The following is a 6,825-nucleotide window of genomic DNA, read 5'->3' on the forward strand; positions in this document are numbered from 1 at the left end:
CCAGGCTTCCTCTGTTGGTTGCTGGGGTAAGGCTTGGGCACTCCATTATTCCTCATTAGGTAGAACAGGAGGAACTCCGCAGCTGATACCATTATGCAGAGCTGGCTCAGATTCACCATCTCCACCTGCCAAAGCAGTTAGCAAAACAGCCATTTTCCATAGGGCTGCCTCTTCTAAAGCACCTCCATCTCCCCACAGCTAGCAGGGTCAGTGGTCATCCCAGACAGCTTAATTGCATAATGGCGAGAGCCTCTAATGCTGACAGGAAATGGGACACAGGTCAGCATTACTCATAAAAAAATAGTTGACAATGTTTTTTTTTTTACTCTCAAGCTAACAATGCTTTACTCCCAAGACTTATGTTTCCTTCTAAAACATTCAGAAGTTTAATATAAAAAAGAGAGAGGATGTGAAACATTCACAATTGTATTTATCAAGTGCCAGACTTTTCATTATTGACATATATTAATACGTATCTTCAGTGAGATTCTCTTCATGTTTATAATACACACTTGTCAACATAACATAACCTAAATATTAATATCCTCACTTACTCATTTTATACATTTTTGTTATGAACTTTTATTTTTACTCATTAGAGAAAGGTTTTCTCCCCAAAGCTGGTTTTATTATTTTGGGTCAAACGATCCTTAGCAGTCTAAATGATTTCTGTGTTCCTGTGTAGTGTTTGCTGTCACACCTGCAAACTGTTTGCATCGATCCGTTTTCCATCTCCTACTTTTTATAAAAGTAACCTTTCTTTGACCAGAAGCCCACTCTTTGTTCAAAACAGAAAACTTGCTGGGTGGTGGTGGCACACGCCTTTGATGCCCACACTTAGGAGGCAGAGGTAGGTGGAACTCTGTGAGTTTGAGGTCATCCTAGTCTACAGAGTGAGTTCTAGGACAGCCAGAGCTACACAGAGAAACCCTGTCTCAAAAAAAAAAAAAAAAGAAAAAAAAAAGCTGTTTCTAAGCCTACCCATCTTTCTACAAATGGATCATAAACATCTGGTTTTGAACTTCTTCCTATTGCGACATAAACAGAATTATTGCTTTCTATTGCTGTGATAAGCACCATGACCAAAGGCAACCTGGGGAAGAAAGGAGTTTATTTCATCTTACAACTCTCAGGTCACACTTGATCACTGAGAGAAAGCAGGGCAGGAACTCAAGGCAGGAGCTGATGCAGAGGCCACAGAGGAGTGCTGCTTACTAGCTTGCTCCCCATGGCTTGCTCAACCTGCTTGCTTGCTTGCTTGCTCCCTTCCTTCTTCCCTCCCTCCCTTGCTCCCTTCCTTCCTTCCTTTTTTAATTTATTTGCTTATTTTGTGTCGGGACCACATTTTCCCCTCCCTCCTTTCCTTCCATTCCTTCCCTCATTGCTCTTCTGCCCCCTTCCCCACTCCATACACTCCTTCTCAGAAAGGGGCAGGCCTTCCATGGGTATCAACAAAGCATGACATATCAAGTTGTGGCAAGACTAAACACCTCCCTTTGTATTTAGGCTGGGCAAGGCAACCCAGTATGATGAATAGGTTCCCAAGAGCCAGCCATCAACCTGCTTTCTTACAGTATCTAGGACCTGTTTTCCTCATTGATATTCCATCTCCCAGATGACTCTAATTTGTCTCAAGTCGACAAAAACCTAAGCAGCACAAGAATCATAGAACAATAGACTTTTATCTTGTGGGAAAAGCTAGGGCTCAGAGAAACAAAGTGTCAGTTTTTTAAAACAACATCAACAAAAATAAATCTGTTTCTATCTTTCTACAAACTTGAACTCTAAACACCCGAAGTGACAATTTCTCTAACCACTTGGGAAAGCTGTCATGCTCCAACGGTTCTATCCCTCCAGTAAAAAGGTCCTCAGTTGGCCCTTATTCACCTGTGTCGTCCCACCATTGCCCACTTTCTCTAAATTAACTTATCCTCTTGAGCTTTAGAAAGCTTACTCATGTCCCTTCATCTGTCACAACAGGCCCAGCTAACCCTAATGACTGCTCCTTTTCTTCTTGGAGGCGCCAGGGGATGCCCATGAGGCCCACATAGCAGGAGCCAGAGAATAAGAGAGTAAGTTCACATTTCAGACTTACTCTTGGATCACTCTACCTCTCTGAGTAGAACTCGATACTAGATCATTTCTAAGATTCCTGTAGATGTGTTTTACTTGTGTCTCAGTAGAAATAACTCACAATCATTGCAGTGTATATACACATCATAAGTTAAAATTCTATACAAGTAAACTGCTCTCCCAATAGTCTATTCTGTGGATTTTCCAATTACTTTTTTTGTTTGTGTTTTTGTTTTTTCAAGACACGGTTTCTCTGTGTAGCTTTGGTACCTTTCCTGGAACTCACTCTGTAGACCAGGCTGGCCTTGAACTCACAGAGATACATGTGGCTCTGCCTCCCAAGCGCTGGGATTAAAGGCAAGCACCACCACCACCTGGCTTTTTTTTTTTTTTTTTTTTTTTTTTTTTAAAGGGAGCATGCCAATGCAGTCTTCCACTACCACAAATTATGCAGTTGAGTTTCCCATGTCTGGGAAAACCGCAGGGGTCAGAACACCTGGAATGCAATGGATAAACTTTGTCTGGGGATACCGCCTTTCTGATCACGGCGTCTCCTCTGCCAGGTAAGTAAGACCCAGCCAGTTTTTGCTTTACCTTTTGAAAAACCATACTCTTGTGATTCTAATGAGTTTTTTTCTTTTCTTTTCTCATTCTTTTTATATTTTTCTTCTTCCCTTCCTGATTCTCTCTATAGTTGTTTATACTGAATGGAGACCTACATATTTGTCACCAAAATGAAAACAAAATCTGTCTGTTCCTGTCATCCTTGTAATAATATTATTTTTGTAGGCTACAACTTACATATGCTCTTTTCCTTATTTATACACAATACTGGTCTTAAACCTAAAATACAATTTATGAAAAGGATATTTTTAACAATGATACGGTTGATTGTAGATATTTCAAAAACAAAAAAGCATAAAGGAAAACTAGAATTTTGCAGATTTCTAATACTGAGAGATAGTAAACTGCTATTTTTTTTCTTTCCTGGTGTTTTTCTAAAATAAAACAGACTACCTCGAATACTTCTAATTCTGCCTCTTTACATTTCTAAACCTTTGCTTCTCCATAAACATTAGATTCCTCATCCTGATAGCCCTCTTCCTTCACTGACTCTGCACAGAAATTTTTTGCTTATTAATGTTTCATTAGCATTTCCCAGGCAGTATATTTTCAGCATTTCTATTGTTATGCATATTGTATCGGGTTGCATGAATATTCGTGCCTTATTTCAAGCTTTCTCTGTAAAGCATGGATTCTAGTCACATTTCCTCGAGGTTTTGTATATTTCACATTGTTAAAAGGCAGCTCGTAGACTGGATTTATTTTTAAGAGATTTATGTCCCATTGTATTGATGATTATCTTCTAATACAGAAGCACTCATTCCAGCTCTTTTTAGGAGTTCTGTTATTGGCTTTATAATCCTCAAAGTCAAGTTTCTTCCTCATATGATTTTAGGCCTATGGTATCTCCTGACACTGGCTATAACTAATAAATTATGAGAAGGAAGTTGGTCTGAATTCAAAGCCCCTGAGTGCCTCCTATGACTGCAACGCTGTGTTAGCTTCCTGAGACGGGAAATCACTAGTGCCAGGAATTTCATTTCCATTTTCCCCAGAATCAAACCAAATTTGTCTGCTGAAGCCTTATTCAAAAGGAGGGGGCATATTGCAAATGGAGTGGTAGGCCAGCCTTCCAGGAACTGTTTTCAACTTTATTCCATTCTCTAATGCTCAGACATTTGCCATCGCCACTTAAACTACAGCCTCCCCTTAAGAAAAGAAACAGCACAGCACGAGCCTGGAGCATCAGGAAGAGCTTGATTTTATCTCAGTTGCTTACATAATCAAGAAGATCATTTTAGAGGTGGACTGTGTGGCCGTGGGCCTGGTGTGCTCAGTTTGTTCTTGCAGACTTCTCTTTCCCCTGTAAACTCTCCTACCATGCCCATATTTTCTTTTTGCTCATTCTATGAGTCATTTTGCATCACTGACAAAATTCTTGAGGAGGGGAAGGCTTGAGGAAGGAAAGGTGTATGTAGACCCATGGTCTCAGAGTGTCAGGGTCATGGTCAGCTAGTTTTATTGCGAAGGGCCTACAGGGAGGCAGAGTATCATGCTGACAAGAGCTTGTAAGAGAAGCGGCTGCTGGTTTGGGAACAAAGAGAGACAGAGAGGGGAAAGGCCAAGGGTAAGACATACCCTTCACAGCTCTTAGTGATCCTCCAATCAGCTCCCACCTTCCTGGATTTCTACCACTCCCTAGTGGTCCATTCAGTGTGAAAACATCAATAGATTTATCCATTGATCAAGTGACTGTATTCATAAATCTGCTCACATCTCCCAGAACACCATCCCTGAGCACTACACTGGGTACCAATGCCTTCCACAGATGAGCCTTTGATGAAGATGCCATGTCCTCTCCAAACCATAACACTGGCATTTCTGTCTATCCACATTGCCTCTGAGTAAATAAAGTCTTGCTTGAGTTGGTGCCTTTTTTTTCAGCTTTCACAAACCTGTCTGCCTTTCTTCTTCTTTGGTTTGAATGATTTCTTCTCTCTGTTGAATCCTGGTTCTCTGGCTGCCTGTGGGTGTCACAAGGAATCCCCCTCCCAGCCTGCCTTTCCCCTCCTTGCCTTCCCTGTTTTATATGACCTCTCACCAAATTTACTCATGGATTTCTACACACCGTAGTTCATCCAGAGTGTCATTTGGAAACTTTTTCCACTGTAAAACATTTTTTTTCTTGTGTTCTTCCAGAAACCATGACATTCTGGGCTCTAAATCTGTTGCTTTGGCAATTTATCAGGTGTCCGCGTTCCTCTTTGAGTGAATTTTACTGGTGCTGTGTAAGAATGTTTTACAGGAAGCATGTTTTTTTTTTTTTTTTTTTTTTTTTTTTCTGAAGACTCTTCCCTTGCTTTGCCTTGTCTCCTTTCCCCTCCCCTGTTCTATCAATTAGCTATTGTACTGTAACTAGTTACCTTCACATGCAGCACTCTGAACCACTGCTAACGGTTCTGGGGCTTAGGAACTTAAGAGCAGTTTAGAGCATGGCTCTGGCTCAGCAGGGTCAAGCTGTCCCCAGGATTCATTTACTTGTAGGTTGGAGGCCTAGCTGGAAGACAGTACCCACCAAGAGCTGTTGACAGTTGACATTTGATAGTTGATAGTTCCTGTGTCCTTACAGCAGGGCAGCTTCCTTCCCTGCATGTGTCTGAAAGAAAGCAAGCAGGAAGTTACATGTTTCATTTCATCACCTCGTTTGCGAGCTACACTCCATTCCTTCCTTTGTGCAATTCAGAGAACTGAGCCTGTCCTCAAGGGAAGAGCATCACTTTTCCTCTTACAGAGAGAAGTGGAAAAAAGAAAAGAAAATAAAGAAATCACTATTTCAACCTCCATCTTCCTCCTTTTATGGCAATGCTGTTTTGTTGTTGTTTGCTGTTTTATTTCTATTTATTTATTGTGCTAGAGTCTCCTGTAGTTCAGGCTAGCTTTCAACTTCTGATCCTCCTACCTCCTCCTCTCCTGAGCTGGGGTTACAGGCTCGGGCTGTCACACCTAGCTCTCTCATATCAATTCTTATTTGATGAAAGAAAACTATAAGGTAATTCCAGTATTGCTTTCTACTACCTAAGGCCTCACAATAACACCTCCAATGAGAAGAGAGCAGCAGAAGCCGAAGAGTCAGATAACTGGCTGTCCTAGTCAGGGTTTCTATTGCTGCAACGAAACATCATGACCAAAGCAAGTGGGGGAGGAGAGAGTTTATTTGGCTTATACTTCCACATCACTGTTCATCATCAATGGAAGTACAGACAGGAACTCAAGCAAGGCAGGAACCTGGGGGCCATGGAGGAGCGCTGCTTACAGGCCTGCTCCCCATGGCTTGCTCAGCTGGCTTTCTTATAGGACCCAGGACCATCTACCCAGGGTGGTGCTACCACAATGGGCTAGATCCTCACACGTCAATCACTAACTAAGAAAATGCCCCACAGGCTTGCCTACAGCCCAATCTTTTTCTTTTTTCTTTTTTGTTATTATTAAGAAATTTTTCTATTCGTTTTACATACCAACCACAGATTCCCCTCTGCTCCATCCTCCCGCCCCCAGCCTTCCTCCCCCCCAATCCTCCCCATTCCCATCTCCTCCAAGGCAAGGTGTTCCATAGGGAGTCAGCAGAGCCTGGTACATTCAGTTGAGGTAAGTCCAAGCCCCTCCTCCCTGCACCAAGGCTTCACAAAGTGTCCCATCATAGGCATTGGGCTCCAAAAACCCGGCTCATGCACCAGGGACAGGAACCATCACAGCCCAATCTTATGGAGGCATTTTCTCAATTGAGTCCCTCTTCTCTGATAACTCTAGCTTGTGTCAACTTGACATAAAACTGTTCAGCACACTGACTTACTCCGGTTCCACAGTGGACAGCCTCTATAAGGCCAATCAATCACAGGCCTTACTTGCTCAGACTTAGGTACTCTTTAACATGCTTTTTCAATTCAAAATTTGATTTTAATTTCTATGTCAATATTATAGGAAATTATTACCTAACTTTATTCTTTTTGAAGTAAGAAAATGGAAATTCCTAGACTTTGGGATCTCAATCACTGTAAAATGCAGTCAGCCACATATGAAGATGAGAGTGATGATGTTAAACTAATGCTTAAAAAGTCAACATGCTGCCATATCAGGTGAACAGCTGAGGAACGCTTAAGGAAGCACTGCTTATGATGCCTAGACAGGCTT

General features: G+C 41.8%; 1 non-coding gene across 1 annotated transcript; it reads right to left on the reverse strand.

The window, feature by feature from the left end:
- Positions 1-2,483: 2,483 nt before the first annotated feature.
- Positions 2,484-2,644, reverse strand: LOC131924820 (U1 spliceosomal RNA). Its single transcript, XR_009383078.1, has one exon. It is a non-coding gene; the product is annotated as a U1 spliceosomal RNA (small nuclear RNA).
- Positions 2,645-6,825: the final 4,181 nt, after the last annotated feature.

This window comes from Peromyscus eremicus, chromosome 14 (assembly GCF_949786415.1).
Source record: "Peromyscus eremicus chromosome 14, PerEre_H2_v1, whole genome shotgun sequence".
In the NCBI taxonomy this organism is placed as follows: domain Eukaryota; kingdom Metazoa; phylum Chordata; class Mammalia; order Rodentia; family Cricetidae; genus Peromyscus; species Peromyscus eremicus.